Below are 10,056 nucleotides of genomic sequence, written 5' to 3' on the forward strand. Positions count from 1 at the left end.
CGCGGCGGCGCTCACGTCTGCCCGATCGCTGCGCCGGACTGCGCCGCGCGGGGGCGCTGTCCGAGCCCGCTGTGGTCCGCGCCGGGTCGGGAGCGGGGCCCGGTGGAGCGACAGCCGCAGGGGAGAGGCTGGGGTTCTCAGGGGAAGGCCTGGAGTCCTCCAGGGACGGTTCGGTGTTCGCAGTGAACGGGCTGGGGTCCACAGGTAACGGTTTGGAGTTTGCGGAACGGGCTCGGGGTCCACTTGGAGGACTCCGAGCCATGTGAGCCTGCGGGGAAGGAACAAAGCGCCACGTGCCCCTCCGACTGCTCTCCGGCAGGAACGGGCGGGTCCGTGTGCGATCAGGCCCGGGGGGATGAAGCCGCTTCCTGCCGGGATAGGAGAGACTGACCACTGCAAGCGGTGGTCAGCGAATTGAGGGGTAAAGTCTGCAGACCCCTCTGCGGGGTGCAGGGGCGGGGGGGCGTATCACGGACTCAGGACAGCGGGGAGCCACGGAATGGTGTCCTGCGAGGGACGGGTGCTGGGCAGTGCTGGTAGCGAATGATCCAAGGCGGGTGTGCCGATTGTGGCTTGTAAGCTTGTCCAGAGCTCCAGTGTACTTTAATGCGGTGATGTTTTCAGTGAAATTCATAATATAAAATAGTGAGCTGGAGCTTGGGCACTTAAAATGAGCTCTATCTCAACCACGCATAGCCACCGCATGGGAACCCTTCTATCAGGAAAATTAATCCCCAAACACCAGCGGTTTATTTCCAAAAAGGAGACAGAGGAGTCCTTTTACTTTATTCGAATAACGGGAGAGGCCATGGGGCATTCCCCTGGGGTCTCGGTTTTTGGAGGACACAGCCTCCTTTTTATCCTAATCTCCCAGCCGCATGTCCCTCTCTCTTTCCCCATTGGCTGAGGAACTTGAGAGGTACAGATTTCCCAGAATGCCTGATACCTAAGATTCCCCTCTAATGTATAACCCTCCCTCTTGATTTCTAATTCTTATGGAATTTGTGGTGTTTCCCCATTGTCTCTTTTATCTTTCAATACGCAGTTTCATTTACCAGCATACCTACATGTTAAACCTTAAATGTTTGTAAAGGCAAATGTCTTTTTCCATTCATCAATCAGTGGAATCCATCCCATTCTTTCTTTTATCTCTCAGTGCTAGTTTCATCTGTCAGCAGACCCACAGCTTGTTTGTAAAGACAAATCAGTCATTCCTCTCACTGCTCAACATCTCTTGCTGAGCAGGTTTTGCAGGAGGCCTTCAAAAAGTTTATCTGCATAGGTAAAATGGAAGAATTAGGACCTAGATCTGTATTGTTTTTCAGGGGCATTGTGATGAAGTATTCATTTTTCAAACAGGACTATCCCAATGCTCCTTAAATATATAAAAAATACATATGGTAAAACATAATTCTGCCGCCCTCAAAATATTTATTTTTTTTCTGAGTAGATGTACTGACTTCTTTATGAACAAAAATCTCAGTAATTTGGTCTATGATGGATGATGTTTAAGTATTTCTAAAAAGGCTAGATATGTTATTAAGATGGAGCATTTTCCTTATTCATATAAAATGGAAAATGCCACACAACTTAATTCTTTGAAAGCTTATTAATATTTCTCAAATTAAAGTACTTCAGTGAAGTTCTGGCTTGGTTTTAATTGCCTGGTCCTTTTTCTTCAGAAGGTGAAAATTTGCCTTTGTGGGGCTATAGGACTTAGCAAGCAATTAGTGAATAATGTTTCCAAAAGATGCTTTCATTCTTTGATGGCAAGAAATATTAAGCTCTTTGAACAGAAATGGTGACTTACTGGCTCCAACTGATTTGCAGAGTCACACCAGCATTTTTTTGTAGAGCTCTTTGTCACACCAAGCCATGACATTATTGGTCTGGCTTAAGAAAATTAACACTGTAAGTGCAAAGACCTGGTCTAAGAATTCGAGGATTTGCCCTGAGCAAAGCACATGGTGCTTTTTGTGAAATAACAAATCAATAAACACCTGTTGCTGAGGCAGGAGCAACCCAAATTACGTAAATTAAAAGGCCAGGAGACCTTCTGCTCCCTTTAATAAGCCTTTATTAGGAAGAACTAAGCCTAGAGGTGGGGGCTCGGGGTGCATGCCACCGCCGCCGCTGCTCCCCATGGTCGATGTGTAGGAGGAAGACCACACAGGCCTGTCATCATCCACTGTCAGCAGGACTGGAGTCTCTATCCTCACTGGGACCACCCAGAAACTCTGTTTCAGGCATGAAAATCCAGGGTGTCTTCCCTCAAGTCCTGCCAGGTCATGGCGACGAGCTTGCCGGACTGACATTGGCGCACCCAGTCTCCCCAGGTTCCTGCTGCCTCCACAGTGTGGTCCTCCAGATGTTCCTCAAGAGTGGCTCATTGTCCAGGGCTGTCTTCGCTCCCAGGTGGTAATATGATTTTAATATGCACCAGTGTGCAAGTCTTTATGGGAAATGCGGAAGTTCATCCTGGGTAGTAGCGGCTGAATTACCCGACGGGTTTGAAGGGAGTAAGGGGTGGGGGTACAAATGCAAGGATAAAACAAGTATGAACTTCCTAACAGTGAGCCCTTTTGGGACTTGCAACACCAAAACCCCTTATCCAGGGACCTAAGCAGGGATTGAAACAAGAACATGTAATTTGAACATTGGGATTTTTATTTATAACAATATTGGGATTTTTATTTATAACACAAAGGCTTGCCCCCACCTTAAGCTCCATGTGGCACATGTGCATGAAGGGTGCAGCTTTGCAGTCTCTCACAGGGGCCTACATCCTGTTCTGGAAGTAGCTACCTGCAAATTCTTTAATTGGTGTAGATTAATGCATTCTCAAAGCAATCTTTGCAAAGAAAAGCATGGACAAGAATTTGGAGGACCTCAAAATAGCAAAATAGTCTTTAGCCTGTGAATGTTCCCTGAATTAGAAGGTCTTCTTTTATGACAATGATAGTGGCCTACAAATTCAGTCCTTTTTCTAAGTAGGGAACATCTGGCTTACAGGTAGTAATAAAAGAAATCAAAGTATTTGGGAGAAAAAAAGAGAAAAGCATTGAAAAGATATATTATCAACTCTTTGAAAAGAAACTGGGAAAGAAATTGACCTTGGGGCCTACTAAGAGGATAGGCTTTAAAGTTTTCTTTCTGAATTTTAAAAGTTTTTCTTGAATATTAGAGAAAATTAATTAAAATCTCAGCTTTTTGTGGCTACCTTTGTATTAAAGTCTTTAGAGTAGAACCTGTCAAATCTACTGGTTTCCTTTATGGTTAACATAAGGCAGTCTATCTTAGACTTCATGTTTAATGACTCTTTGTATCATTCTACTGAATTTTTTCTCAGTTCGCTCATACTGCTTTCATTACTTTGAATGCTGTTTTCATACTGCTTCACAAAGGCAATAAAATTAATACAATAGAATGTGGTGTTTAATTTTTGTCTCCTTGTGAAATCTGAGACTTGGCTTACAGTGTCCTGTCCTGTCCATCAAATTTGAAAATTTCTAATGTAGGAAAAAAAAATAACTGCTAAACTTTATTGTGTGACTTACACTGTTATTTCCTAGTCTAAAGTACTGAAAAATAAACAAAGCAAACCCCAGGTCCTGTAAAGTACTAGACCTCCTGTAAGAGTGACTTCACTAACTTGAAAAATTATTTCTCATCTTGCAGGACTGGATATCTACCTTTAAAATAGCTTTTCATGAGAAATAAAACCGTAGGGTTTTCTTTAGCTTGCCAATCTTTTCATCTGCATTAGGTACAAATTCAGCAAGGACTTGAATTTTGAGATTAGGTGCATGCTAAAGCAATTAATTTTAGACCTTTGACATGGAAGTTATATAAAAAGATATGTTTGTTCTGTGGTTATTATCTCATTATAAAGTATTTGGGCTTCCTTGTATACAGGAATAAACTGTCCTAAGCTCTTGCATCGTGGCAAACTTACCTTGAAATTTTCATTACCCATGCCTGAACCATGCTAGACCATCACTACCTGCCATTTATAGATCTGTAAGAAAATGCTGTTTCAATTTGTGCAAAACCCTTTGAGTCTTCTTGCTTATACTTCCATAACATAATAATATTGTTACTGGCAAGCGACAATAGTAAATATTAAATCATAAAGGTCAGTATCATATATCTTGATGAAGTATTTTAGATAGGAAAATTGATTCCGGGCTCTGAGCTCTTTCCTCTGAACACAATTTACTCCATTTTTGCCACAAATTCTTAATTTTCTTTTTCCTTGGATTATGTGTTTTTTTGGGTGTTTCTTTTTTTGGAAAAACAAGACACAATTTTTCTCTTTATTCTCTTGAATATGTAAATTTACAGACTGCATCATACAGTAGAGACCTTCATGGAGATTTTACTTTGAAAATGGAGCAGCATCCTGGCAGCAAAAGGATGAAAGCCTTTGAAGAGCTCTTCTGAGGATAGAAAGCCCATGATCTCCTTCAGGCTGCAATTTTATTCATTGCTATTTCCCAGATATTTTTTTCTAGCACTCACCAAGATAAATTTCAATTTTAAAAAAGAGTCCCAGTGAAAGAGATATATTAAAGATATGTAACGCAGCTGTCATTAAAGCACTTTGTATAAATATATACCAATAATATATACCTTGGTGTAAAGCAAAAATATACAAAACAAATACCTTTATATTGGAGGCTTAATTTTATTCAGGTGCACGGAAATATGCAACAAATCCAGTTACGCAAGCTTAGCAAAACCTCAACTCTCATGCAGTAAATGGTCTCTGAAGATGAGGTAACCTTTTGGGCCACTTGTTTATATAATGCCTTTCCCATGTGTGAAGGATGTTCATCTCTACCTCTGGTAAGATAGTACTTAATGATTATAACAGTAATTCTGTCAATGTTTTGAAGACAAATTATGGATAACATATCACCTAGAGTGATGCCTATTTTGCATACCTGAAACCACTGAAAATGGTTTCTAATTGTTTCAGAACAGAAAATGTTTATTGTATCTCTCATCTATTTGTGTGCTGCTATCCTACATATATACTGTCCTTTGAATCTTCAAACATGACATGGCTGAACATATGTATGAGTGATCACTGGTGCCTCAATGCAGGTAATCCAGTTGTCATTATTTTGAATGGGACAGTTCAAATAACTGTCCTTGGGAAATTGTTTACATTTTTCCTATGGTTTTTTGTGTGTCTTTAAATAATGCCCTTTTGGCTCTGGGATACCTACATAGATATCTCTGAAGGGTTGGGATTTTTTCCTGTACTTACCTTTTATTTGCTTGCTTGTTCTGAGAAAAAAAAGTCAGATGTAATAATGAAAGACTTGCAAAAAAAGTGGAGTTGAATTAGAACTTATATTCCATCCTTAGATTGTCTCCTAAGAATTTGGTATAGGAAAACAGTGGATTTGCATTCATTGTTGGTTCTTAATTGTATTAATCAGTGACTGAGGGTAGATCCCTACTAAATTAGGGATTTAATAGCTCACTACCAAATTCTGACATACTGTGCTGAAACACTTGATGACTAAGCTGCAGATACCATCTCTAGTGAGATGCATTATTCCAGATGTTCATTTCTCTTAGTGCAAATATACTTTTTTTTTACAGAAGCAGAGGTACCTGTAAACAAAAATGTTTTAAGTCTATCAGTAGTCCTTTTTGCTCTGGAGGGTTGTGCAGATGTTATATTACACGCATTTAAGATAATTCCCCTACTCTTTCAAGATTAAACTACAGAATATTCACAGATTTTAGAAAACAAACTCAGGCACACTGAAAAGAGGGGAAATAAGGTAATTCTTTGCTACAATTCTTGAAAGAAAAATAGCCATAATAGAGACATAAGAAGATAAACACAGAACAGTAATGATTTCAAATAGTCCTTTGCATATATGATCTTAATTGACTATACGTATAACTGATTGTTTTCCTAGAACAAGGCAAAATCTGCTAACAAAGTCTACTGAAAAAACAATAGTTGTTTAACTTTTCGAATTTGTTTATTTTATGCTAACCTGGGTTTTTAGAGGTAACTGCATTCAGAATCACATGAACAAAGGTAATTCTTCAATCCAGAGGAAATCATGCTGTGACAGCTGAATATGCATATTTTATTTAGAAGTGTGGGAAAATAAGCCCTTGAAAAACATTTGTCAATGTTTTTCATTGTCAACATTTAGCTGTGATTTATCTTGGGTAAATTTGCCTGTGTTGTGCCAGGCTTAAAGCACCTTTTTATGGGTTGAGTCATGCATCCACACCTTTTGAAAATCCAGGTAGTTCAATTTGTCATGGTTTAACTTATAGTGGGTTCCTTACAAGCTAATTATTAGACACTGTGCAAAATATTACAAATTTAGTATTCTGGACAAGGATGCAGCCTAAAATGAACATTGAGGGAGATTATTCAGGCATTAATGTACAACATGACCAAAACTGTGCCACATAATTATCCATTCAAAATTAATGAAAAAGAATGAAGTTATGACTCTGGTAAGAGAGGCAGAGAAAAAAATGAAATAGATCTGTTTAATATTTACTTATTACTTTATACTTATTGTTAGGAGTATTAAAATGCTAACTGAGCCTTGCAAAAGCAGTGTCAAGAAGATAAAAGAAATTTTTGTCCCCATTTTCTACCATGTCCCACAGAATCTTCATTAAATTCTTCATTTCTCTAAGACTAAAAATAAAGATACCCAGTTGCGGATATAGAATGAATTTAACAATCTGCCAAATTCACCATACTGTTGCACATTTATTGAACTATCAGTCAAAAATACCCTGAATTTTAGGAGAGCAAGGCTTCAGTCGTTCATGAAATTAGTGGAAGACATCCCCTGCAAAATTTCCCTCAGGGATACAGGAACAGACCAGAGATGGTAGCTGATTTCTTTCTTAAAACTAAAATGCTTTGTGTTACCATGTGTAAGAAGTGAGGCAACAAAGACAGGATAGAATCATGGCTGAGTAAGAAGGAAATGCACAGGCAGCAGGTGCAGGTACATGAACCCTGAAAAAGAAAAGACTGTTGTACTCTTTTTCCTTATTTTTCACTGGCTGTCATTCTACCTACATTTGTCAAGTCCCTAAACCTCAAGACAGGGACTGGATGAACAATGTCCCATGGGGTGCAGGCCACAGCTGCTTCACCATGGTCATCAGCACAGCCTGCAGGGGAACCTTGGCTCCAGCGCCTGGAGCACCTCCTGCCCCTGCTTCTCCACTGACTGCAGTGTCTCCATGTTGTTTTCCCTCACATGTTCTCTCATCCTCCTCTTTTCTGACTAGAAGGTGAAACCCTGTGACTTTGTTTTGATTTTCTTCTTAAATATGTTATCACAGAGGTGTTACCAACCTCTCTCGTTGGCCAGCTTTGGCCAGCAGCATGTCTATCTTCAGAGCCATCAGGGACTGGCTCTGCTGGACATGGGGGAAGCTTCTAGAAGCTTCCCACAGGAGCTTTCTTTGTGGCCCCCCTGTTACCCCAAACCAGGCCTTGCCAAACCAATGCAATCTTCCACATAAATGGAAGGGAGATGGTGATCTCTTCTTTGGTGTCCAGTGAAAAAACCCATAGCATAGGGAAGAACTTTACTGTAAAGGTGATGAGGCACTGGAAGTGGTTGTCCAGAGAACCTGTGAATGCCCCATGCCTCAATGCTTCAAGACCAGCCTGGATGAGCTCTGAGCAACCTGGTCTAGTGGAAGATGTCCCAACCCATGGTGAAGGAATTTGAACAAGATGGTGTTTAATGCAAACAAGCCACTCTGGGATTCTTTGGTCTCATGATTCTGTTGTTTGATTATTTGAAGACTTTAGTTAACGTATTTCCATCATTCTTCATTAACCCAGGATTTACTTGTCCCTTAGAAAGCCAAAGCAACACTAGGAATTATGCCAGAAAGGAGACATCACAAACTGCCCCTCTTCCATAATGAAGGAGGCAGGATCCCATTAGCATGGAATGTTTGAAGATGATGTGAAAATTGCTCTTTCTTGAAAATAGATCTACCAGTGCAGACATCCACTTGCACTCTGACACCTAAAAAAGGAGTCCATGCATTGCTTGTGGTCTCTGAAGAAAGATACACAATTTTTTTCAGACAGATTAAAATCATCCTCTCTATGCAAAGCCTTAGAAATGCATTTAAATTTTAAAACAACAACACATCTTTCTCTTTTTTGTCATATATTTACTTTTTTCCCAGTTTATTTCCTTTATATGTTACTGATATTTATGTGTCAAAAGATTCCCTCTGGACACATCTCCAATCACCTTATGAAAATAGCAGAAGAAAGTGCTGGAACCTGGCATATGTCCTTTAGGTTATGCTTAGATGTTTGCAGAGGTCATTTTCTCTTAAGTGAACAGTGATCACTTACGGAGAAGGACAGCAAGCCACTGAGTGAATTTGGAATTTGTCAGGGGTGTGAAGTCCAACAACATGCCACCAAAACTAAATTTCTTCTGGCTTACATGAAAAAAACTGAGCAAGATATGTGAACCTATGTGAGAACCTCATGCATGATACGCTTATTTGTCTTGCTAGTAGACTCAGGTTTCCAGAAATTGAGTCCTTTCTTTTGATCTCAGAGCAGATGCAAGAAAATTTTTTTGCCTTGGTCCATTATTCTTCTGAGGTAATTGAACATAGTATTGCTGGAGCCAACCAGGTTGTTTTTCATCCAGTTTCTAACATTGTGGCAGATGTAGTCATTCATATTATGTATCTGGATTCCTCTTAAGTGAAAGCAAAAAGGTTTAACGCCATCTTGCAATCCTTTTTTATCTCTAATGTAAACTTAAACCTGCCTATTTTCATTTGGAAACACTGAAGTAAATAACAGCAAATATGCAGTTAGTTCTTTTGATGAAGGATTGTTTTTCAAAAATTTAGGGTTCATGTCTTTCTTGTTTGTTGTATTTGTCTTATTTTAATGAAATGTAATCAAGGTGTCTGTCCCTTGTGAGATACCTATGCTTATCTTGTAGGTTTCAGTATTTGCCCCCTTGTTTTTTCTAGTCCTCCTGGAAATAGCAAGGCTTCTTTTTTTTTGTAAAATTTTCTACCAACCTACCTTTTGATTAGTTTATAGTGCAAATTAATAAATCAAAAATAATATGAAATTCATTCATTGGCTGGTAAAAGATCTGCTCTATTGTATGAGAATAATCATATGTCAATGAAGACTTGGAACATCTTTCCAAATACAATTAATATTTGAAGTATGACATTATTCCAATTTCTTCAATTACCTTTGGCTTTTTTTGCAAATTTCTGAAAGTGAATGAATGACATATATGTTGTTTCAGCAATGCTTTTATATGAAAATACTCTGTGCATTGATAGCAGGTGTTATTATAAATTCTTGGTACTAAATTCCTCAGTCTGTGTCAGAATGGTATTTTCTTTCATTCAGATAAAAACACATCTCCAGACAATCTCATGCAGGAGAGTTTTAAAGAATTCCATCATGGCAGCTGATTATTAGGGACAAAGTTTAATCAGGAATGTCAATTGTGCAAATTGGTAGACTGCTACCAGTTACATTTATTACAACAATTCTTGTAACTTTGTCTTCTTTTTCAAAAGTTGGTAATAAATATGTGATGTAGCCTTATTCAATCATTTCCATGTCATGCACTGTGTTAGAAGAAGCCTAGATGCAGCCAAGTCAATCCTCTTTTGCAGATGGTATAGTGTTTCTATTGATGTATTGGAAAGTGTGATAAGGGATGAGTCTGAGATGGTTCTGGACTGTTCTGGATGTAACAGGTACAATGATACTTTTTCAGACAAGAACACAGACAAGCCCCACAGAAAACAGTAGAGGAGACAGAACAAAGACAATAGCCCTGCATGCAAAGTTTGAAGAATGGTGCAAGTTGATCAGTAGAAGAAATATTTGTGCTTTGGTAGGTCTTTTGGATCTTATGGAAGCAAGTAGTGGGGAAGAAAAAAATGTACGTGGATGAATTCTGCTACTATGCTATTTTTCTTACATTCAGGAACCGATAGTAAAGTAGAGGTTCAGTAAAACAC

At 39.1% G+C, this 10,056-nt stretch overlaps 1 long non-coding RNA gene across 1 annotated transcript; it reads left to right on the plus strand.

The window, feature by feature from the left end:
* Positions 1–825: 825 nt before the first annotated feature.
* LOC117245635 lies at positions 826–9,639 on the plus strand. Its single transcript, XR_004500546.1, has 2 exons — positions 826–2,415; positions 4,345–9,639. It is a non-coding gene; the product is annotated as an uncharacterized LOC117245635 (long non-coding RNA).
* The last annotated feature ends 417 nt before the right edge of the window (positions 9,640–10,056 follow it).

The sequence above is a fragment of the Parus major genome, chromosome Z (genome assembly GCF_001522545.3).
Source record: "Parus major isolate Abel chromosome Z, Parus_major1.1, whole genome shotgun sequence".
Taxonomy (NCBI): Eukaryota; Metazoa; Chordata; class Aves; order Passeriformes; family Paridae; genus Parus; species Parus major.